This window comes from Equus caballus, chromosome 10, assembly GCF_041296265.1.
Source record: "Equus caballus isolate H_3958 breed thoroughbred chromosome 10, TB-T2T, whole genome shotgun sequence".
NCBI classification, from domain to species: domain Eukaryota; kingdom Metazoa; phylum Chordata; class Mammalia; order Perissodactyla; family Equidae; genus Equus; species Equus caballus.
This window is the reverse complement of record NC_091693.1, coordinates 65,925,731-65,951,525: the sequence shown is the minus strand read 5'-3', so window position 1 is coordinate 65,951,525 and position 25,795 is coordinate 65,925,731. Positions and strand designations below refer to the sequence as shown.

Below are 25,795 nucleotides of genomic sequence, written 5' to 3'. Positions count from 1 at the left end.
TCCTTGGCTTGTGGCCCTTTGCTCCATCTTCAAAGCCAGTAGAGTCTTCCTCACAATGCCATCTCTCTGATTCCAACTCTTCTGTTTCCTTGTTACTCATTTAAGGACCCTTGGGATCACAGGGGGCAGCTAATCTCCTTATTTTGAAGTTCATTAATTAATAACCTGACTCCCCACCTTGCCGTATAACCTAACACATTCACAGGTTCCAGGACTGGCATGCGGACATCTCTGAGGGGCCATTATTCTGTCTGCCACAGAGGATGCCCCTAAGTGAATGAGCATTTTCACCTTTTACCCCCAGGGATTTTCAAACTTTAGTGTACTTGAGAATCACGGAAAAGAAAGTTTGAAAAGGCAGAATTCAAGGCCCCATGAGATTCTGATTCAGCACTTCTGGAATGAGCCCAAAGAATCTGAATTTTTATCAAGCTTCCTCATGGCTTCCTGATACACGTGATCCAAGGAGCACATTTTGAAAAATCTGCTTTCCTTTGTCTTTGGATAATGTATAGCAGCTTCATTTTAGAAACCTAATTACAAACTTATGATATTGAGCAATTCCAATGTACTAATAAATATTGCTAAGTTTAGCAAGCACTTACTGTGTGCCAGATAATGTTCTAAGTGCTGTCTACACATCGTCTCATTTCATCCTCACAAAAACATGATGAGGTAGGGTTAGTATTATCATCTCTATTTTGTAGATGAGAAAATTGAGGTGCAGGGGGCTAACTTACCTAAGGTTACACAGGCAGAGCCACACGCCTATCCATCTCCCTCGTTTTCTTCCTCTCAAGCCTGAGTTCTTCACCACTAACTCTAGCATAGTGCCAGCACGTAGTAGGCCCTCAATAAACGTACGTTGCGTTGCTGAGTGAATAAATAAGTTGGTGTATCGTACGCATTCACTCTAATCCTTATAAGTATCCTAAAGGGGGGTATTATTATTATCCTGGGGAAACAGACAAGAACCCGAAGCTTGGAGAGGATAAGACCCCATAACTATGTCAACCTCAAGTCCACATGCTTCTCACCACACAAGGGGGCCTTGCAAGTGGCAGTCCACATGTCCTTACAAAGGATTGTTTTTTCATCATGCATTTATTATTATACAAAAATCTTACCATTATAAAAGTTAAATTTGCTTTGAGTTCTGTGGTTAACAAGTGGCTTCTACCAACAAGAACCTGATTACAGTCGTGTGTCACTTAATGACAGGGATACTTTCTGAGAAATGCATCATTAGGCGATTTCATCATTGTGTGAACATCATAGAGTGAACTTACACAAACCTAGCTGGTATAGCCTACTGCGCACCTAGGCTCTATGGTACTCATCTCATGGGACCACCGTCTTACATGGGGTCCATCATTGACTGAAATGTTGTTATGCGGTGCATGACTGTATACAAAACCAGGCCCAAGCGGTGGGTACACCACCTAGGGAAGTTTTTTTAGTCCCCCAAAGGTTGGGCTAGTCCTGGGCAGATAAGCCTGGGGAGGTGGCCTGAGCCTTTACACTCAGGGAGGTACAAACACAGCAATTAAAAGCTTCAGACCACCTGGGTAGATTCCCTTTAATCCAATGCTCCAAACACCCAGCAGGGCCACAAGAGTGCCCTCGGTAGGAAGGGGTCTATTGAAGAAACATCATCCTGGCACATCCTCGAGACAGCAACATCAGAGCACCTCTCTCTCTCTCCCTCTCTTTCACACACACACACACACACACACACACTAACACAAACCAGGGGACAGTTTCCCTTCATTATTTGGAGGGTCTCAGCCTGCTACCATTCCCTGCACCCTTCAAACTAGCAGCGATTTGTGCTCCTGTCTGTGTCCGAGAGACCTTCCAGCTGGGCCACTACAGGCCCACGTATCATTTCACTTCTTTGGGACAGAAGCTGGAGAGACTCGTTGTAACACCAGATGGGTCACAGGGCTAACATCTGTGCAGGGCCCACCACCTCCTCTGAAATGGACACCACAGAACAAGCCAGCCTTTCCCCACTCTCCCTGCCACATCCCACCTACCTGCTCCACCCGTGTCATCTCCCGTTCCCTTTTTCCATCCTTTTCCCTTTCTTAGGTGTGTATTTCAGAGGCGTGGGGCAGAGGGGTGGGTTGCAGCAAGAAATCATGAACCTTTCAGCCCACTTTGGACTCTGGCTCTGTGTCCCTTCCGGAAAATGAAAGTATTAATATTTGCCAGTTTCCTGACTCAAAGCAGCACCTGCGGTTCTGATATGTGCTTTGTGGTTTGTAAAATGTGTGCTCCATTGCTGGGCTCATCATGACAGCCTCGTGAAGGATGGAGTTCATGAAGTGGACTTTGCAGATGGGGCAACTAACGCCCACAGAGAGGGAAATGACTCACTCAAGGCCGCACAGGGTTTAGTGGAAGAGCCAGGACCAGAAACAAGTCTTCCAACCCTTGCTTGCCACGACATTCGAGTTCTTTGTGATAATGAGTCTATAGTACGCAGCACGGAGGATACGGACCACGAGCATGGCTGCTGCCAACAGATCCTGAAGAACATCAAAGAAAATGAGAGCAGAAAAGCCTTATGAGTTGGTTACCTTTTATGCTTAATTACCATGCAATCTAATTATACTGATGGAGCTCATGAATATGTCAAATTTTGCTTTATGTTTTTATATGATAAAAAACCAGCATCCCACAGAGCGTGGGCCACTGGGCTGTGTATAAGGAGAGAGGACTTTTGACAAAGGGCATGCTGCCGACTTGCTGGAGGCGCACTGCTGTAATTCACGGGCCCTCTTCCCAGTGATCCTCACAACTCGCAACACAGGCAGCCTTGTTCCCATTTCACAAATGGGAAAACAGAAGCCCAGAGATGTTAACTGACTCTCCTGTCATCATTCAGCCGGTGAACGGCAGGGCTGGGTTCAGATCAAGGTCTGTCAGCCCAAAGTTGAGTTTCCTTGCCCTGCTCCGGGACTCTGGCTCCCCACAGAGACGTAAAGGCCTTATTTGTAAAGAGACTCAGTTTCCTCTTCTGTAAAAGCTTGCCTCCTGGTTTCTGCGTTCACTAAAGAAAGGCCCCCTCTTACCCTAGATGCCAGCCTGCAGAGTAGGGCAGGCGGGCTCATGGGGCATCAGCCTGCAGGAGGTGTTAGAGCTTCTCCTTTGGAGGAACATGTTCCCCCACTTGCGAGGCGGAGCCACAGGGCAGCCCTGCTCTGAAAGCTGGAAGGCTTGCCCAGGGGCACTGGTGGGTCAGGGCCTGGCTCAGGAGCAGCTCCACTCTCCCCATGCCCAGCTAGGCTGCTCGCCAGCTGGTTGTGCAATCTTGCTATGAATAGGTCGAGGTGTGTGGTTTGGTGCCAAAGAGACCAGACTTGTTTCCTTTGGGTGACAGCTCCCCTCTGGAATTCTGGGAGGTGAAGGAGCGCAGCTGTGTGGTCAGGCTGCTGACCCTTAGGTTGGGCGGTCCAAGCTGGTGGCGTGAGGGGAGGAGCCCGTGGCCAGACTGGATGGGCAGGTTGGCAGCATGACTCTTTAGTGTGCTAGCACAAGGATGGGTGTTCAGCTTTGAGCGCCAAGAGCTCCTTCTCACTCCCCAGCAGCCACCAGGCCACCCTGAGTCTACCTCCTATTCTTCTCTCCCATCCCCCACCCCTCACTCTCACCAGCCCCTCACTGACTTACATACAGACTTAAAACAAAGGAGCTTAGAAGGGGACAGGGAAAACCAGACTTGCAATTTTAATTCTTACAACATTAAAAATATGAGGCTATGGGAGAACAGGGATTCTCATATATTGCTGCTGTTGTGAATTGGTCCATGGGAGGGCAGTTTGGGCAATCTCTATCAAAATTGCAAATGTATATAAACGCTTTGATTCAGTGATGCCACGTTTGGGCATTAATCCTACAAAGATTCTTGCACACGTATGTAATATATGTATAAGGTTACTCACTGCAGTTTTGCTGCTAATAACAAATGTTAAGAAACAATTCAATGTCCAGTGTCTGTGGATAAGGGACTACTGATTAAATGAATATGAGAATACAATGGAATACTATGCAGCTGTAAATATGAGGCAGCTTTCTATATACTGACATTTCCTCCATGTGTGAGAAAACCATTAACAAAGCAAGATGCCAAACAATGTGTATAATGTACTTTTTGTGTAATAAAAAGAGGAAAATAAGAATCTGTGCTTTTATTGCTCATAGGTGCATAAGAAATTCTGGAAGGATACACAAGAAACTTTGGGGTGGGAGGAACTGACAGGGAACCAGACAGGGATGGGAAGAAAACATTCCCTGTGTATATCTATATGCTTTCTGGCTTTTGAATCATGTGAATGCATTACCTTTCAAAATATTTAAAAATACATTGCAACAAAATGAAGATCATTTTGACAAAGAAATTCCATAACTCAACTGCCAGAATGCAATGGACATTTGTCTTCTGGGGACAGGTCCCAGCATGAGAACCCTCTCTCTACTTGGGGGAGTTACCTAATGGGTGCATCTTGGTGGGAAGGAGAGCCCCCTCCCCCACTGGAGCGGGCCAGGGTTCCCAGTGCCCCCTGCCAGCAGGGGCTCGAGCAGTAGGTGGCTCAGGTACTCTTGATTTTGAATTTGGAGGGAGTGACTGAGGATCATTTAAAGCTTATTCATGGTGACAACAGTTGAGGTCCAGTGTTGAGGCCAAAAATGTGTCCAGGACACAAGAATTATTTCAATTTTTGCATTTCACCTTTTAGTACCTCTCCCCAGGCATAACTTACGCTGGCATGTACTATTTCTGTTCTGCTTTTTATTTTTCTTACATCAATATAGAAGGTTATAAGAGCAATGGATAATTACATTTCTAAGATATCTGTTATGAGAATCTGCTATGTATATAAATAGTTTTCATAAGTATTGTTTTAATAGATGCATAATATTGCTTTGTTCTGATTAGGTATTTCCTATACTATGATACTCAAGATGTTAATAGGAGGGAATTATGGAAACCCGAAGTTATGAAGACACAACTTTGCAACAATACTACTGTATTCATTTATCAGATTCCTTTTAAACAGTCCAGTTATGCCATTATCTCCGGTGCTGTCCTCCAGTACCCTTCTCCTTATTCTCTCCAGTCTCAGAAGAGACGTCAAAGGTAGCTTCTCCACCTAGGCTCTTTAGAAACGACATTTATCTTTATAAAAGTAATGCACTCACACAAATTAAAATAGTGCACAAGGTGAGGAGTTGAAAGTCTAAGTCCCTTGTCTCCATCCCCCAGACTTAACCTATACCAAGTTTCTAGTGATTTCTTCTAGATCAGGGCTTCTCAGCTCGGTTGGAAAGTTACAGAGCTGCCGAGCTATGGATCCCTCAGCCCTTGGGGGCAGCGTGTAGGGCCCGTAGCTGTGCGAAGCCTGAGACCTGGAGCAGCCTTCTCTGTCATCCCAGAGGACCATGTAAGCATCATTTTCTGTGGGTAGCATGTTGTGAAAATAGTCCTAGAATAACCGTAATTTCTCATTTCCTCAACATCCTCCTTCTAGGACCTACCTCCACGGTGTGCCCGAGGGCCCTTCCTGAAGGCCCATGGTGATCAGGTCCCTGACCTGCTGCTGGCTTCCCATTCCACTAGCAGAAGCCAAGTGACTTGGTCCAGAATTTTCTGGCAGCCTACTTTTCTTGCCTGACTTCTCACCTGTGTTCTTTGAGCTCTTTAAGCCCCAGACCCGCGACTCATTGTTTCCTGAGTACGATCCAGTCTTTCCTATCTCTTGCCTTTGTCCCTGAGACTCATCGCTTCAGCTGGAGAGCCCAACTCATTTCTGCTTTTCTGCTCAAACGTTCACCTTCTCTGTCCCGTCATCAAACCCTTAGTAGCACTCGTGGCATTCATCCCCTCAGGAACTCACACCAGCAGGCCTACATATTTCAGTTCAGCCCCTTTAGGCCCATGTCTGCAGGACAAACACAGCGCCTGGAATGCAGTAGGTGCTGGTGGGATGGATGGATCGAGAGGAGTTCCTGCGCCAATACAAGGGAGTTGAGATTTTTCTTCCCCAAGTGGGAAGAAAAGTGGGGATGACCGTAGTGTTTCCAGCAAGTTCTCAGAGAAGGCAGGCAGAAACAAACAGTTTTGAACCATCACTATGTGATAGCCACTAGGCAGAACTACACACACACACAATCTAATTTTCTTCAGGTCTAAATATTGCTGATAGTCGTCTTCTAATGCTCCAATGAGGAAAATCCAGGTGGAAGCATCCATCTTCCTCCAGCTCCAAATGTGTCTAGTCTTCAGAACTCAGCACTGTCTCTTCTCTTTGATGGAGATGGAAGCAAGAGCTGGGCGTAGGGGTCCCCTTCTGAATGCTCCTCTCTTGATCTCCACACTTCAAATACCCTGCCAGTTCGCACCACAGGCTGAGCTGAGAGCACCCACGGCACCACAGACCTCCCCTACTGCTGTCTCTCGACTTTTCCATGTCCCAGGGGAGTGGCTGAGGTGGGTGGAGGGTCTGGCAGATAGTGGCTATGAACTCTACCTTCCTCTCTCCTTGACCCCTGTATTCCAGTGTTGTGTGGACGACTTGGTTGGTACCTGTCACATTTGCTTCCTTAAAGGCTTGTCCTGATTACTTGAACAATTGCAAAATCAAATCTCTAAAGAGTCTTAGAGATGAACTAGTCCAAATTCTTCCTCTTTTAAATAAGAAACTGAAGCAGGAAGTCAGCAAGAATTAGGTCTTTATTCACCAAGGTGGAGCAGATAGACTATACGTGGAGAACGAACTTACGGAGGGCGGGACACAGTCCTCGTTCTCTTGCTGCCCGTCACAGGGTCTGGCCCACTGCCAGTTGGGATTGACTTAGTAACTATTGATCGTTAAGCTTACTTTAACTAGTTTTTGGTTGAATTTTTACCTGGTTGGGGAGAACTCCACTGAGAATCTTGTGATAGCTGCTACTGGGCTTCCATCTTTAATCTTTTGGGAGACAGAATCAAAATTGGGCAGCAAGCTCAAATGAAATACCTTCCTCCAGTTTCCTTTGGTATTAGAAGATGTTGAGGTTTTATTTTTATAGGTAATTAAAACAATGGTAAGGACAAACTTATAAAAGTATGACTCTCCACCAGTGTGTAGAATGTATCCCAAAGGGCAAACTTCAAGATCTTTTTTTCACCTGCTTGATCTGAAGAAAGAGTTCATCATGTCGCTTGGGACACTGAACCAAATCCTAGGGAAATCTCTAAGTTGAATAATTTTTATAACACATCTATTAAAATGGAAAACACAACCCAAGCTACTCGCAATAGTTTTACAATAGGGTGAATTCCCCCCTAACTTGACTGAGAGTCAAATGTCTATGCAGAATATTTATGTCACCAGAAGACTGAAGTAGTGAGCTTGACTTTCGATACGCAGGAGGGCACTGTCGATGACCAATGTTCATCTGCTGGACTCAGAGAAGGAGGACCTCATTAGGGCCAAAACTTTGCCAGACAAATTCTCTGACACTCAGTGAAGGCGGAGAGTCCACATCCCGCCTCCCCACTTAGAAGCTGCCCCAGGGCGACATGACTCAGCGCACGCCAAAAGTGGCTATCAGCCACCATGACCACCACCATAAATCTGCTTTTATTAAACTGTCTGGTTGTCTGTGGAGGTCAAAAGTGGGCCAGAGAAAAAGTTTGCTCCCTCATCTAGATTGGAAATCTCACGATAGGGTATCTCAGCTTTGTGCCTCTCCTGGCCTGAGAAGCAATTCCACGGGAAGACCTGGAGATAAACTCAGCTATTTCATTTCTGGGGTTAAAGAAAGGGGAAGGGAGAACAAAAGACTTCTTGAAATAAGATAGAGTGTCATTGATGCTTTATTTACATGCGTCACCATCTCTTTTACAAACTAGATTACAGTTTTAAATGGAATACACAAAGCAATTATCTACAAACATCAAGGGAAGTAAGTACTGTATCTCTATTTCATTTGGAAAGGGGAAGAGTCCCAAATCAAACTGGTTTTGATTCTTGAGAAGAAAGCTGGTAGAGTTAACCCATGGCAACATACGGTTAGACAAAATCCTCAGTAAGAACTCAATATGATAGTGTTCGCTTTGAAAGAAAGGATGAGGTGCTTCAAACCTAAGTATCAGCTGCTTGACTTTAGGTGTCTGAATATGGCCATGCACCATATTTCATTCTAGTTTGTATGGGGCATGAGCAAGAAACTGAAACAGATAAGACAGTTTGTATTACAGATACTGTATACAGACTTTTTTTTCCCATTCATGCAACTTTTTTTCTTAAAAAAAGTTAAACATGTGAAGCCAAAATGCACAATACATTTCTTTTTAATATTAACTAATTTTTCTGGTCCTCTTTCACATCTGTTTACATTTCCCGTGTACATCATGTGCTAGGACAAGTATACGAGAGAAGACTGATTGCCAGGCAATGAAGTAATTTTAGAGAAGTAAGTGACCAGACAGACAGTTTTTTAAAGCAGCCGCACAAGTATTTCTGGAGTGTGGCAGAGGGCTCGGAACCAATCATTCACCAAAGAAAAATACATAGAAATAAAACTAAACAAGAGGAAAATAGTTCATTCATTCAACCTGCATAAAATGTTACCCACAAAAGATTTAGATCAGATACAATCCACTCTTTTCAGTTCCTTGGGCATCTGCTTTCAGATCTTGACAGACATGATTTCACAAGGACTTCATTTTCCCCTCCTCAGGCCCTGTTCCCCCAGTCTCCAGGAGAGGCTGGCTTTCTTGTACCTCTTTGCCAGAGACTGTATTTCTAAAAAAAAATTTGCTTAATTTTTTTAAAAAAAACATTATGCCTAATCACACAATGTTCCCAAATACAGCAGGAAAAGGGAAATCAGAGTTCAGAGCTGTCAGGGTTTTGTTTCTCCTTTTAGAGAGAAAGGGTAACATTTTTATTTCCCCCGCCAGCCCGTGGCATCAGCAAAAACATGGGACTGGCTGTCTGACTGCTTTACTCCTTCCAAGAGATTCAAGTGTTCCTTATTCTTTAAGTGGGGTTCTTCAGGGAGGGGTGAAGTCTGTCCCTATCGTAAGTTCAGAAGCCACCTGAAATGTCACCCTGAGATCGGGCATACCTGTCCTGAGCAGTGGGCCATGAGGTCCTCTCCTCAGGGTGGGGGAGTGACACACACGTAATTCCAAAACTCAACACCAAACACACGCACACAGTCAACCTTGGACTACGTGTGTGCATGATCCTCCCGTTAACAGGAAAGACAGACTTCTGAAATTTTTCAAAACATGTGTTTTAGCAATCATCATATTGTGGAAGAAACGATAAAGGAAACTGACCTCAGATTCATGCCCAGTTAACGGGGCACACTGCACCTGGAGGTCAGTCCTCACACAGGGACAGTGAAGGCTCGGGATACAGCTCTTTTCTAACTTCGGTAAAAGGGATCCGGTCCTGGAGCCCAGAAGAGAACAACAGGGCCCCAGAGTGCATGTCGTGTTTTCAACATTGGTTATTTTCCTAATTTCCCGTGAAAAAGTGGAAGGCTCCCTAGCGCAGCTTATTTAGAGGCTGAGGGTAGCCTCAGATAGCTCTCAGGATGCAGAATTCCAGCTGTCGAGCCCCCGGAGGCTCCTAAATATTCCACTGGGATGCTCCAGATCAGGAAGCTTACTGCGAGGGACCATGACACTCAACTCCACATGGGCGCCAACAGCTGGCCCTTTCTGAAAGCAGGGTCTCAATATGAGAGACAGAAGGCTGAGGTCACACCTCTGCCCAGTCTGACCGCCTTGGAACCCAGCTAGTCTAAGGGAGCCTGGCCTCTGGGTGGGTGGCCAGCTGAAGGTGACCAAGGGTGTGACTGGGGCTGCCATGATGCTGGACAGGCCTAACTATTCCATTCTTGCCTGACCCCCTCCTGGGACGGATGCTGGCGCTTGACTTTGCTCTGATCTCAGTTCTCCACAATGCTCGACACGTAGATGCTGTTTGAGTTTAAAAAAAAAAAAAAAAATTCAAAGCACCCTCCCCCTCCACTTTGCCGATCTGCTCTGTGGTTGCCCTGCTCTCATGCCGCCTCTGTCCTCCCTCAGCTGTTTTAGATTAAGTCATAATCTGGTTCTAGGACATTTTGTAAGACATTCTGCCTGAAATCTAACAAACATTGGGGGGAAAAAAGAGAATAAATGAGATGCCACATGTCTGAAAGGAATTCAACATTTTCAAGTCGAAACACATTTGAGGGTTGCCTTTCTTACTCTCAAAGCAGCTCCCGGGGTGTATAAAACTGCAAAGGAAATTGCCATTTTTAGTTTGCTTGTTTCTTCGAGCTCTGGAGAGAAATTCTCAAGGCACTCCTGTTGGAAGCACTCCGGATTCTCCCTCGTATCTGCTAGCCCCGCTTACCCCCCACTACTGTCGCTGTCTCTGAACTGCTCCCACCCAGGGCAGCTGCATTTAGGACCCAGACAGGCAGCCCTCTTTCACCGACACTGACAGTTCTTGCGTAGAGCAGACTCCCAAAGAATCGAGGAAGTGGCTAGCATTGTTATAAAGGAACATAGTAAGCAAAAGTCTGTCTCACTGACAAGCAGACCACATGAATAGAATACATATTTTTAAAAATTATACGTACTTTTAAAATGAAGATTATAAACTTGTAGCAGTTTAGAAAAGGTGGTATGCTACAGGTCTACCATAAGCACAACTGCACGACAATTTACAGATTCCGGAAAAGGCAGGGTGAAATCAACAGGGCAATTGCCCAAACAGGACAACCCAAGCGAGATGGGAGAGACGTGTGACAATACCAAATGGAACTTTCATGATGCTAGGAGCTGTTATCACCACCAATATCACCCCCAGAGGAATTATAAAGAAAAGGTGCACAAGGGGGCCCCTGGTGGCCGGTGGTGGGTGCAGGGGGTCAGGTGGCACGTCTGTGTTGGTGGAAGGGAGTCGGTGCCCACTGCACAGTGCAAGTGTCTGCGAGGACTCATGCAGGGAGGTCTGTGCTGAGATACTAGCCTGTATTCCTAACGTCCATGCAGGATGTTCCATTTTTGTACTGTACATGATAAAATATATTTATACATTTATATGCCTAATGCTTTTTATGCAAAGAAAAGTCTTCATATATCACTTTGGAGAAGTATGTATACGCTGTGCTAATCAGAGCATCGTTACACCAGTTTCATATGTACCAAAGGTGTTCCCAACTAGTCTGTCTACCAAAGAGGGTAACTAAGATAATCACACTTCCCAGGTTAAACAGAAAGCACCTAGACAGCACCATAACTTCTTGAAAACAGAACAAAATGAAATCCACGGAAGCAGGAAAGTGGGGGGAAAAAGTCAAAACTTCCCTATCTTGTACTTCCATTGTGTCACTTGTACAATTACGATCTAACCTTATATATATAAAAAAAAATCAGTTTGTATGCTATTGCCTCTCACTCATACACATCTAGAACATCAGATCATACACAGCAAAGCTGAAAATAATCAAGGGTGTGTATTTAGAATAGTGACTCGGGTTTGTACTTTTCACACATTTCTCACTGCAGGCTTAATGCTCACCTGTTAAGTTCATTTCTTCTGCAAAGCAAAACAGGACTACTTTTTTTTCTTGTCTTTTTTCCTTATAACTAAATCCTTTAGTGGCATTTGGCAATGAGTAGACAGCTGAGCTGATCTGTTCTTTGAAAAGATCCTAATTTCTAACCAACACACCATCACTGTTCACTGCATTAGCTGAGGATACTGACAGCAGACCACAGGCCCTACTGATCTGGCAACTGCAGATCAGGTGTGGGGGGCTCGGCCCCCAACCACCCTGACTCATTCCTGAAACTCACTGGGTCGGATGCCGAGCTTCGTTCGGTCTGCCCATGCAGGGTTCAGTTCTGGACTGGTGCTCATGGCAAACAGTTGTGCCATTGTTCGGTTTCAAGAAAAGGATAGTTTTCTACCAAACAAAAGAAGAAAAGAAAATCCCCCTCTAGTTTATGTAATTTGTTAGTTTATGAAGTTCCACGGGCTCAAATGCTTGTGACGCCCACAGCCAGAATGGTAACTGGTACAACATTTTCCTCCTGTTTTTCAATTTGCCAGGGGAAGAGTGATTAACATTTTAACATAAAAATACTGCCAGTTAATGCATGTGAAAAACTCAGAAAGTCAAAGGAAAACAAACACAAAAACAACACTTAGAACATCCCATAAACCATCGAGATATTAAAACACCACAGCATTGCCCATGGGGGCTCACGGTGTGCTCTGGATGAGTGTGGGTGGCGGTGGGTGCTGTCCTTCGCTGGCAGGTGGCTCATCACCCCATACAAGGAAGATTTTGCATACTTGAGAGAGAGAGTTCGGTTCCAGGGGTAAGTGCTTCACCCAGGGTAAGGGGCCGTGAACAGTCTCTGCTGGGTTAGGAACATGGTGCAGGATTCACAAAGGTGTTAAGCTGTAAACGGTATCACTGTCCACTTGCTGAGAGCAGATTTGGCAAAGGGTTTTCTCTGTAGGTCTTGTGTCAGTTTGAGGGTCTACAGGAGGAAAGCAGAAAACCAGAGACGATTACGGGCATTTAAGCAGCAAGAGTGGGCACTCAGCATCACGCTTCATCAGCCTCCCATCTCCTCACCCACCTCTGAGCCAAGGGGACTCAGAGCAAAGCTGTGTCGCTCCACCAGCTCCAAAGAGCCTTCAAACCTAAGGACAAAGCATGGAGATGACTTACCTTCTTTCTGTGCCCGATTACAAAATGCTCTCAAGTTGAAAAGCCTAGAGGAAATGGGCCCATGCCCTTCGGGAGGTTAACAAAGACAAATGAGGGGTGCTGTAGTGGGTCCTTTCAAGTTACTGATGTCCAGGGTGCAGGTGGGGTTTTGCTCAGACTTGTGGATTGAGAGTTTCCTGGGACACGCAACTTTCATGCTAAAACCAGGGAAGTTGGTCACGCTAAGCAGACCAGCTGTGCTTTTCCGGTTCTCCCTCACTGGCTATGTGGACTGACCTTGTTAACCACTCTTCCACTAACATCCCAATACCAGGGGAGATGACATGGCCACTTTCCACAAAGGCTTAAGCAGTCCGTGCTGCTGGGTGGTAGTAATCTTGACTTGTGTCACTATAAAAGGAGTAAGCAATCTCTGAGTGGGCTGTTTTAGGAATTGGCCTTTTGTATTAAAAATCTGCAGAGGAAAAAAAAATTATATACCATACACATATGGCCAGAAAGAGCTCCTACAAAATATCCCTTTAACAATGAACAACTTTACTATTATTATTTTGCCTCCAACAGTCTTCAATGTAAGGCACAAAAGAGGTGCTGTCAGAGCTTCTGAATTTACACAAGTCAGACTTCGTGGGACCACTGAGTTAGGAGACCTGGCAGTCCTCAAGTCATAAGGCCTTCTGTTTATGGAGACAGTGTCGGCTGGCATGGTAGGAAAAAGTGGCTCTAGGCCAAGAAGTGGATAGAAAAGTAGTAGTGAGGCAACAAGAACTCATGATCTTTTCACCAGATAAGGTGAACAGTAATGAAAAACGCATCCATAAGGTTACACACACGTTACGACGTCTGCTTCTCCCCGCTTTAGAGGGGGTATTATCCTAAATTCACTGGGAATCTTTACAAGTGTATTGTGACTTCACTTTCTTCTGTGGCTGGACTGGCTGGCAATCTTACCTCTCACTACCAATAGTCAGAAAGATGGCAGGGCTTGGTATAGGTAACATTCCATACCCATGGCCACAGTTCCCCTTGTTGTGGCTCCAAATAGAAGAACTCAGGTTGTTCGATCCGAAGCAGAGACAATAAAGCAGGACAAGGTGGCCCCTTCCTCCTACTCATCCCCAGTCTTTAGCTTCCCTGGCTGATGGCTTTTTTGAGGTATTTTGCTTTGTAAGGGTATGTGACATTATCCTGGATTAGAAAATAATGGCCTGTTGATTTCAGAGGCAGAAAAAGCTAACATAGATGCAGCTCTCAGAATCTGTGAGTTTAGCCTGCCTAGGATGCTGTTCTAAGTACTCCACCTGGCAGCCCTGAGCATGACAGACAGGGGTGCACACAGGGTGCCCTGGAAGGAGATTCAGTTTTTTCCTTCATAGTAACACTTAATAAATCACAATCTAACATCACTATGCAATTAGTCATCAGGGGACTTTGGTCCCCAAGTCCCGATCCTGACTTACCGCAGGCGCCACGGGAAAAGCTGTAAAAGTATTACCTAATTCAGACCCCATCCCCCGGTTCCCTCTGGTGTTAATTATTCAGCCACGGAAACCACTGCGTACTGGAAAGGTGACACACTTCATTCCCAAAATACAGAGGCCAGGTGCACAGCCTGCTCTAATGCAGGGGCTGGGTCAGCATAGGATGGAAGGAGGCAGAGGGCACCCATACCCCAGTATGGCATCACTCTAAGCAGAACAGGGCATCAGCCCCGGAACCAGGGGCAGGAGGCCCTCCTTGGGCAGTCTGGAGCAACTAGCAACAACAATCCCCAGGCCAAATACCCATGCCCTCATCAAAGGACCGGAACCTTCCGGGACTTCATCATTAAAAAGGAGATACACTGATCACCACTCCTTCCCCTTCTGCAGAATAGGCGTGGGTCCCTGTAACGCTATGTCCTGGAGCTCCCCCAGGGGCTCCCAGGCTGCTCAGGATCTGGGTTTTGTACCTAGCGGTTAAGCAGAGAGACCCAGCCTCAGGTTCAGAGGCAGCTCTCACAGGAGACAAATTTCATACAGAAACTCCCACTCCACAGAACAGAAAGGCGACTTGTTTTCTCTGTGATAGAAGGAAAACAGATTGTAAAATATTATGAAAACATAAAGGAGCCAGATAAATGTTGAACAGAAAAACAATCATCCTTCCAAGAGGAACGCCAGCATCACCATTCACTAGGAAGACCTTAGGATTAAAAATAGTCCTAAGGAAAGCAGCTCCACGTCTGCCTTCGATTTTTAACTGCTCTTTGGTTGCTCAACGTTCGCACGTGTTTATCTGACTCCATCAAAGGCTGGGAGAACACAGGGAGCACGTGAAGTGAGGAGACCAGCTACTCAGCTGGGGATTTAATGATACTTAGGTTGGGTACAAATTTTATGGCTTTTGGTGAAGCTCCCATGATTCTTACATTGTTTAAAGATGTTTTAGTTAACTGCGAGGTTTATGTGTATATGTTGATGCCCTTCCGAAGAAATTTAAAAACGCATCAGATTAAGAAAATGTTTGGAAGGAAAAGGAAGCATAGGGCTAAAGGGAATTACGGCTATCACTTTGCAGTCACTAGGCAACAAGATAACTAATAATAAATGTGAAAATGTCCTGTGCCATTGGTGACTTTTACTAATACGAAGGAGATCTCCTCCTTCCCCGTCTAAACTCAATAAGTAAGTTTGAAATCAGGCTGTTGATGCAAGGAAAATGAAATGGGGAAACCAAATGATGAGGCTCATTCTAAAAATATCTATGGATGCTGTCATCTGGGCTCTGGAGAAGCAGGTCCCTCTATAATCTTGGCATCTATGGGGAAGACAAGTTTCTGCCTCATTATCACCGCTAAATCACATGATGTTCTAAGAAAGGGCAACGCCTCCAAAAAACTCCACACGTAACACAACCACCCCAATCAACTTTAATCTGGGAATAAAACATAAATGTTCCCATTGCTGTCCTCTCACAGCTTAACTCCACCGTGATACATTTATATTTCTCAGTAGTGTTTTTTTATCTTCTTGGCAGAGAGGAAAGGAAGAGGACCCCAATGCCAAATAGGACGTGGAAGGAAAAAGAGCCAGCAGGATGAAACTCTCACATCCACAAATCCACAACGTTACCCACTGCTTTCTTAGCTAAAACTGAGATGTCTGGGGGCAAGTCTGCCAAACAAAAATTAAAGTGAAGCACTACTTTCCTCACTCTTTAAACACAAAGGTAATTTAAGCCAAACTTGCAACCCCTGGGGCAAACTGGGGACTAAATATGGAACATGTAGGATAGAAAAGGAAATGAACTGGAGTTCACCCAATCTGACAGGGAAGGCTCATGTGGAGTCCAGAGAACAGGTGTGGATTTCAGAGTATCACCGTACCATCCCTAAGCAGAGAGCCAAGAAACGCCTGCCTGCCACCATCTCTGCTCCACCCCTGGAAGGATCTAAGGGACACAAAGCCACCATGAGCCACAACCATCTGCCAGCATCCACCAAGGCTTCTGTAGCTGGTGTCACCCCCGGGAAAACAGTATTCTTGTAGGTGTTGGGATAGGTAGCCACGTCTAATTTAGGAGCACCAAAATGGCAACAGTTCCCTTGGAGTTCATCTTCACAGCCAAAACTGGAAGGAGCTCAGGAAAACATCCAATGGGGACAGCAACTCTGGCTTAATTTGGTAACTTTTCAGTATCTTCTAGGTCGGAATGGGGGATAAAGAGGAGTTAGGGAAGTACATGCAAACCAGCCTGGTGGCCGCTGTCAGCAGGGGCCTGGCCGATGAAAACCCAGCCCTCTGCCCGCAACACTGGCCAGAGCCATCCTCCATGACCGCCAGAGGAGGAGAGTTAGGAGGTGCAGCTCTACGAAAATCCACTTTGGCAAACGCTCTCAATTTGCCATTTTAGACCTGGAATAGTTTATGAGGGAAACAGAACAGGTATGGAAGTTTTGGCCAGGCAGGGGGCCAAATTTATACTGAGTTGAGGAGGCTCCCTAAAAGAAAGTCAAGCTTCCAGGAAATGCAGCCCAGAGGCTCTGGAGCCTTCTAATGGGCAAGTCTCATACTTAGGGAGAAAATGGGGATGTTACAGGGAAGCTCAAAATAAAAAGCTTTTCATGGCAAAGGCGACACTCAGGAAGAGACTGGAAAGACACAAAGCTATACACATTATTTAAAACACTAAGCTTAGTCTGTGTAAAAGCTTGACATGTCTAAGTACACCTCTCTACCTCCCAGTAACAAGGTGGCAGGTGAAGTCTGTCTGTGAAGGCTGGGGACAGGCCCCTGAAAAGCTGCTGCCCCCATGACACTTCACGACATGGACCTAGCGCAGACTGCCCTCACGCCAGCCTTTGTGCTGTGCTGATAAACACAGGAGATGGTGAGAAGCAGCTGTCCTGGCACTTCACAGCTGAGGGACAAAGAGCGGGGTGTCCCGCAGAGAGGCACCACTTCCCTGTTGCTTACACTGCAGGATCACCAATGGTTAATGTAAGTTTAACTTAAGAGTGTCCTAGCTCTGTCTGTATATTGGGGCTGGGATTACGTTAACCAATATTCTTTGGGCATCCAGAGTTAAATATGATGACTGACATGGCAGAAATATGATACCTGTTAATTTACTGTCCATAGGAAAGTTGCAGAGATTTCATATTTTCTTAAGATTCTTAGATTTTTAAAACCACATAGAACAGCATGTAAAGTTTGGGATTATGTTCTTTTAAAGACTATGTTTAAGGCAAAATCCTTTAAGGGGCGTTTGGATCCTCTCTAGACTCATGGTTCTTTAACCTTAATTATAATATCCCCAAAGCTTAGCTGGCAGAGACCTCTGGGGTCAGGCTCCACTACCTGCTACTACTGATGGGAACAAGCCCGCGCGGCCAATGGGTCAGCTCAGTCACACGCTGCCTGCTTAGCTCTCCCCACCCATGTGAATCACCTCCAGCCATCAGACAGCTCCTCCAGCCCCACCTTCCCCAGGCTGTCCTCTCCCAAACTCCTAAGCCACTCACCTGGCATCTAATCATATAGTGCCCAGAATGGTTACTTTTCCAGACACTGAACTCTCCATATGTTGAACTCCCTGAAAACAGAGTAAAGCCTTCAAATCAAATCCAGCACTTGGGGAGCACCAAGCATTTTAAGAGCACTGTCTTAGACATGGTATTTGCCCTCAAGAAGTGTACATTCCAGTCAGGGACACACAATTTTCTTGATGTCCCAAGTAGCCTGGAAAGTTGAAATACAGTCATGTGTCGCTTAATAACATGGACACCTTCTGAGAAATGCATTGTCAGGTGATTCTGTCGTTGTGTGAACATCACACAGCGCACGTACATAAACCTAGATGGTACAGCCTACTATGCACCTAGGCTGTATGGTACTACCACTGTTTACGTGGTCCGTCCTTGACTGAGACGTTGTTATGTGGCACGTGACCCTAGAGAATAAGTGCACAATAAATGTTGGCTGAAGAAATGAATGAATCATCCTCCTGGAACAGCCCTCTCTTCTCCTCTGCCAGCTCAAACACTTAACACCCCTTCTGTGAGTGCTACAGCTTCCATAGTATCTTAAACCTACTCATGGGGCCAGCCTGGTGGTGCAGCGGTTAGGTTTGCACACTCTGCTTTGGTGGCCCGGGCTTCCCCAGTATGGATCCTGGGTGTGGACCTATGTACCACTTATCATGTCATGCTGTGGTGGCATCCCATACACAAAATAGTGGAAGATGGGCATGGATGTTAGCTCAGGGCCAGTCTTCCTCAGCAAAAAGAGGAGGATTGGCAGTGGATGTTAGTTCAGGGCTGATCTTCCTCAAAAAGAAAAAAAGAAAAGAATAAATCTACTCGCATTTGCTGAGACAATCTTATCTGATTTCAGGCAGAACCTACTGCATGTGGGACAAGACCCAGAATTTTAATCCTTTTTGGGAAGGATGGCTTCTGATTAAGTTTCTAAAACTCATACAGGATGAAACCACCTAAAGATCAACACAACGCACAATTTTAACATTCAACTAATTTTTTAAAAGTAATAATTAAAAAATTGTAAACAGTATTCAATAAAGAATTTACCTTCTCCCATCCTTCCTGTACATCCCACCATACACAACCTTTTATCATCAGTCCGAAAGTTAAGTCTTGCTACTCTAACTCTCAAATCGCTGTCATTGCTACAGTGATTCACGGTTTACAAAGAGAAGGGAACCCTAGTCCAGGAGGAAATGCTCAGAGCCATAAACCATGACCTGAATATCACAGTGTTTACGTTTGCTGGGTGTGGCCCATCCTGTGTGGCTCTTCATTGCATTTACTGGCTGGGAGTGGGGGGGAGAGCGGGGGTGGGGGAAGGGACGACAAGGACACCAGCGTCCAGCCATCCCTTCAGGCTGGGATGCCCCAGCTCCCTGGGGGCTGGTGCAAGTGTCAGTGTCATGTGCCAGCCCATCTAAGGGTTCCGCCACCAAGCAGGGGAGAGGGGTCTCCAAGTCTTCTTTTCCTGCTTTAGCTACACAGGGGTTTGAGGACAATCTAATTTTCCCAAAAGTGATTCTGAAACTGAAAACACAAAGTCAGCTCCTTTAGTGCCACAAACAGTCCAGTCACTCATCTACCTCTATGGTGTGTCCAGGACATGCAGGTGACACAGGTCGCAGCCAAGAAGCAATCACCACACCAGCGCAACAGAGGAAGGAAACCAAGAAGGAACTGAAAGGAGTCAAGGGTGACTCTGAGACTGATGGAGAGAGAAAGGACAGTCCTGAGGTCAGTGCTCCGGCCAGCAGATTCCAGCGGTGAGGTAAACTGGCATCTCATGGGGCACGGTGGCCCTTATCTCCGCGTGCAGCCTGCACCTGCACTGCAGTGATAGGTACCTGGGGCTCCCTACCGTGGGGCCCCACCCCAGCCAGCAGGGTGACCTGAGGGGAACCTGATCGGGCTGAGCAGGGAGCGCTCTGGCTTGAGGCACTGGGTGGCCAGCATCATTTTCAGTTAAGCAAAGGGGAACCCTAACAGGCCTATCGGTCAACACTTACTTTCTGATGACTTACAGATATATTGGGCTGTACTGCTGCCTGCTCATTTCTCAACATCCAAACGACCAAGGGAAGTTCCAATAACATGGATACACGTGGCGGCCCGTGGAAATTAATTACAAATTTCGACCTCAGAACTCCTAGACTCCTACCTCTGGCCTCTCCTTGCCCATTAATTTCCCTTGAGGAGTCAAATCAAGCACTCCACACAGACGTGAATCTTATGGTCCAGACTACTTTCATCAGAAAGAGCCGGAGGAGAGAGAAGCGCGGGCGGGGCACACGACATACTGATAGGCAAACCTTCAACCAAACTAAAATGGGGCAATTAAAGTTTCATCTTCAGAAACACTGGAATTACCCTGTGAGGCCTTCATGACTAAGTAATTCTCATCCCTTAATAAATGAATGTCATAGATTTAAGCCAGAAAGAGGTTTATAAAAAAACAAAGAAAATCTAGGATTCCAGAGTAAGGACCATCTATTACCGGGAGAGAAAAAAAGAAAGCACAACCTCGGTAACCAAGGGCACAGCAGCTCTTCACAGACGGAGTGCGTATTTCAGCTCCAGGCTTGGCCCCCTTGTTTGGGAGGAAAGCTCCTGGAGAAGGACAGCCTATGTTCTCTGGGTTTTCACTGAACTTAAGAGTTGGAAGAGATCTTAAGGATACAGTGACCATATTTTCTGAACCCCAAACTGTGTCACAGTCACCAGTAACAGGGTAAACCATCAGCTCTTCTCGGGGGGAGTCCATGGCCAGACCACTGCCAGCATCATGCTATTTATTGTGTGGTCATCTTTCTGCTCCCAAGAAAGCCCCAAGAGGACTGGAACAGCTCTTTATTTCTCTGTGTGGCTTGGGATGGCCTGGCAGTGGGAGGAGCAAGATCAGATTCCAGGCCCCCTCCCAACAGGAAGAGGCTACACTCTGAGGGAGTGGAGAAGGGGCAGGGTGAGGCTTCTCCCTTAGCAGTCAGGCCACCAGGCCCTATGGAGACCCACAGGCACCCTAGGGAAAGCTGAGGCCAGACAGCTCAGACTTCTCAGGCAATCCTTTAAAGATGCTAATGGAACACTCTGGATACCACATATAAACCTCCTCATCCCATCTGTGGCAGAAGCTCCCTTTGTTAGTGAAAAAACAGCCTCTCTCATGGGTACCCCCCAAGAGGAAAGCAGTCACTCTTTCTGCCAATAGTGTAGGACTGCCTTGCCTGCTTCCTTTATTCTGTATTAACCTCTGAAGCCATTTTAAGTAACAGTAAACAATAAATAACTCTTTCAAAAGTTGTCAGAGCAGGGGACAGCCCCATGGCCTAATGGTGAAGTTCGGCATGCTCCACTTTGGCCACGCAGGTTTGCGGGTTCAGATCCCATGCACAGACCTACATCACTCATCAGCTATGCTGTGGCGGCAACCCACATATAAAATAGAGGAAGACTGGCACAGATGTTAGCTCAGGGTAAATCTTCCTCAGCAAAAAGAAAAAGTTGCCAAAGCAAATTAGCCCCTATCAGAGCTAGTGTAAGGTATGTTTTCATTTTAACCCAATATTACAGATAAGCAAACTGAGACTGCGAGAGATGAGTGACTTGACACAAATCCATGAAGATGGCAGCCTTCGGCTACAAACCCACAGGCCCTTGGCCATATCACACAGACGTTATTTAACCTGGAGCGGGTTGCAGGGGAGGCTTTTTCAATCCACAGTTCCCCTCAGAGCAGAGCCCTAGGAAGAGTGAGGGGAAGTGGGTGGCTGGCTCACGTCCATCTGTGATGAACCAGCTCTAGAAATCAAACATAAACTACAGCGAGCATCCTGCAGGGCTTTTAACAGAAACCAGCATCTGGATATAGCCTGAACTCTGCCCTATCAGCACGGAGCTCCTGAACTGTAGGGCCTATGTTTTCATCCTCCAGACAGTCAGGTGGGATGGACCATGTGATAATGGAACAGGATATTTGAAAGCTGGGTTGTGGCAGAAAACCAGGCACATAAGCCTGCCACACACCCATGGGTCCTATGCTCCAATCCCGCAGGTAAGGCAGTGTTTTCCTCTATGACAAATGGTCACCACCACCACTGCCATCACCTTCCCAACCATGCATTCCTTGAGGGGGAGACCCTATTTTATTTAAATCTATCCTCTGTGCCCAGTGCAGTCAGGTACTCAATAAATGAATTTTGTTTAATGAATTCAGGCTTTTCTGGAGCACTTCTGCCAAGATGGGGCCTACCATTTTGCCAGGCAGCTAGCTCATCTAAGAGTAGAACCCACTCCATGGCTGGAGAAAAGTTTGATATATCACAAGGGCATACAAAAAACTCAACACGAATCGAGAGGAAAAGGGCAAGGAATCCACTTCTTAAGGGGACTCAAGTCTTTCAGTAGCACCCTAGGGCAGGATTTCTTTAGGGGTTCCGTAGAACGCTGGTTCTATGGTTTCTTGAAAAAAAAGGATTTGATTCAAGACATCCAATAAATTCAGGAAGCATTGCAATCCTACCCAAGAAGGTTTATAATGTGTATTAACTTTTAAGGCTCTGAGAAGTCCTGCTGGAAATAACCCTATTTCACTTTAACATGACATTCTTCAAACTGATATGAACACAGAACCCATTTTCCACTTAATAGTCACGAATATCTTTAGGATCTACCATTCTGTGAAACACTAACCTACAGGACCTCTAAATATCTGAAGTGTCTCTAATTCACAAAATTTCAATTCGTTTTAGTTTTTGAAAATTTAAACTTCAAAACAATATGGAGGATGGGGAAAGCAATGTTTTGAAACTAAATGAACATATCAACAAAACCAGGGTGAAGTGGGTGATGTCTCTTAGAAGGTGAGGGATCGCCATCTTGGAATGAAAATCTAGTGCTGAAACATGCATCTCCAAGGCAGGGAAGAGAAAGCAGTGAGCAAATATCCTTCCACTTGCCCCAGGGCCCAGGCAGACGTCTGGCAGGCCAATCTCTTTGGCAATGGCATAGAAGTGGAAACCGACAGCCCCCTTTTTCCACCTCTATACAGAAAGGTAACCTGTGAGAAGCACAGGTGGTGCCTGGGGAAGGCTTTACTTGTAGAAATGTTATTTATACAATGTTGAATATTGAGCATTATGAACACTCTACAAAGAAGAATTTAATGAGAGCTTGAAGTTCACAGAAATTACCAATAGTAATTCTGGTGATTTCACCCCAATTTATTTACATTCCACCTATGCTCTGTGGCCAAAAAGAGACCTTCCAGAATGCCATTAATAAATGCAACTACTTGAAGTGAGAGCCACTCAGGTTCTGTCCCAATGCTTAGCAGGCTGGCCAGAGGTCACAGGTGCATTAAAAACCCCCACAGGCCCAGGAAGGGTAGCTGTGGTTGTCACCGCTTTCCCAGGACAAGAATGTATGTAAAGAGCGTACCAGCCTCTGCACAGAAACCCCTTTTCACAGCTGTGTCAATTTTCCTTTACTGCTGTCAACACTAAAAACATCCAGACAGCCATTCTCCCCAGGAATGACAGTTCAGACTTCAGGCTTTTAAAAAAGGTAAGAATAAAGATTCCTACAGATGCAGAATTCTTGAGGCTGAACTAGACTACAGTCCCAAAGGCAAGTAACACAGTATATTCTCCATACAATATGTACAAATTCACATTTACCATACATTACATCCCCTAAAACAGAAATATCTACATCAAGAAAAACACAACATAGATAGCTTAGATTGTCTGCATTTGGTTAGAATTAGTCTTATCCCCCAACATGAATCTTTAAAGACATAATAGAATCACAACATTCAAACATCAGTCCAAGAAGTATCAAAGATTTCCTCCTTTGGGGACGTAGCCTGCATATCATTCTACCTGGCCTCCACACTGCAGCCTGCCGTTTCCACACGAGCGCACCGCTCTCTCTTTATGGCTCCATCTCACAGACAGAATGTTAGATTCCAGGTTTACAATGATATGGACTATGCACCTTTAAAACTCTATGATTCTGTCCTCTTTTGAAAGACAAGAAACCTACTCTTCTAAGAGACTCATCAGTAATGCGGCCAGTGACAGAAACAGGAAGAGAACTATGCCTCTCCTCTCCATGTGGCATTTCCTGGTTGATGTTTTCCAATCCTTATCATAAAGTAGTTGAAACAGAACTAAATAGTGGGCTGCTCCCTACTTGGGGTCTCCAAATGCCAAAGGATGAAGATGAATGAAAGAGCCTGTGAATTCAGGCATCTTTTGCCAACAAAATAATGGTGAGACTGAAGCTGCGTTCCCCCCGAGAGGACACACGTCAGACTAAGGAAGGCTCCCTGGAAGCTCAGCCTTGCAAGCACCACTCCAGCTCTCTGACATCGATGCTCCCAATTTGGGCAGCAAGTACATGCACCAAGCTTTATGAGTCCCTGAGAGAAGAAAGTGCCCTTCACACCCCAGTAGCTGGCACTCACAGAAAGGGATGGTTATTTTTTTTCTTTTCCAGACAGAGCCAGAGGTCAAAGCCTTTTACACACGGTCTAAAATGAATGACATGTGTGAAACACCCAACCCCCAGAGAAGCATCTCACCACAGCTCTTCAGCAAGACTGTCTGTCAACTGGACAGGACTTCACAACAAGACGGCTCCAATTCAGGGTCACATGACCTTCAGTTAGCAAGCCAGGAAGTGAGTCTGAAGAACACCGTGACTCGTGGTTTAAAAAAAACAAAACAAAACCAAGCAAGTCCTTATGGAACAACTCGTTGGAAAGCTAGGATGCTTAATTTGGGAGAAGTAAGGTCTGAGATTGCGACCTCAGGCCTGTTTTGAGAATTTAGGAAGGAGTTTTCAGTAAAGTGATAGCCGTAAGTTTAAAAGTAAAGAATACACTTCAGGCCACACGTGCTCCTGGCTGTTCAGAGGAGCAATTTGTTCCAAGTGAAATGGAAATCCTGAACCCAGAAACCAGACCCCTCCACTCTCTTTAGGATGTTTCCTCTCTTGCTCTGGTCATACTGAACTAGTCCACTTTCAGGAAAATCTGGTGATTTTTCATTTTTAAATGAAGAAATATCTTCTTAAAACAACTTTCCTCAAAATGTTCTAAGAAAAAGGTGATTAAATGACCCTAAGGTTTCATTAGGGTATTATAATCAAATGCATTATCCCAAAGGTGGTTATTATCAAAATAATAATGCATTAAATATGTTTTAAAAACTTAAGTATTTAAATCTCCCTTAAAATATTTTTATACAATCTTTTAGAATTACACATACACAAGAAAACCCTGCTATTCAACTAAAAGTAAAACTTTCATTTGAAAAAATCAGAGAAAAACTGATCGTACATTTTCTTCTGAACTTATTCTTTTCAATGAACTAGAAAGCAGCTTCCTTACAACCACACCGAAACTAAAATTTCAGTCTTTAGAAACTTGTGTCTTTAGAAACCACGATCACATTCCTCTTAAAGGAAGACACATTACATATTCTTCTAAAAGCCAAATAATCTAAATTTCTCAAGGCAAGTCACCAGTCTGAGTTCTGGGATGGTACTGAACCGTGGGCATGACACTGTGTCCCCCTATTCAGCTTCCATGACAGTCTTTTTACCATCTCAAGGGCAATTAAATGACTGAAAACAGATGTCTGAGTTCTCTCAGGGGCCTGCTTACGCCTGGGAAAGCTGAAACGCTTTAGCATCACAACACTTTTGACATTCCCCTTTCCACAACTACCCATGAGCTGGAGTGAGTCACCACAGGAGTCCCTTATAATTCCCTCTCCAGGGCAGAGGGTTACACAGAGCCCAGGTTTACAGCTTTGAATCCCATTTCTCTTTTATACCATTGAACGAAGGGTGTTAAGCAGCTGGCTGAGATTAAAAAAAAAAAAGAAAAAGGGAGCTGGGGCACCGAACAGTGCCCTTGGACATGGGAGGGGCTGGGGGTGCAAACCTGTTCCTAGAAGACCCTAGTGCTCCTCTTTCTTCTTGAGGAGGAAAGATCCAGGGCAAGCTTGTTGTACTGTC

General features: G+C 45.4%; 1 protein-coding gene across 7 annotated transcripts in view; it reads right to left on the bottom strand.

Annotated features, from left to right (window-relative positions):
* Nucleotides 1–7,849: 7,849 nt before the first annotated feature.
* Nucleotides 7,850–25,795, bottom strand: part of FOXO3 (forkhead box O3) — a 120,881-nt gene continuing 102,935 nt past the window's right edge. For all 7 annotated transcript variants that reach the window (XR_011422587.1, XM_070225339.1, XM_070225337.1 and 4 more), the window contains one exon: nt 7,850–12,553. The gene's annotated coding sequence lies outside the window, so the exon portion shown is untranslated. The remainder of the gene's footprint in view (nt 12,554–25,795) is intronic.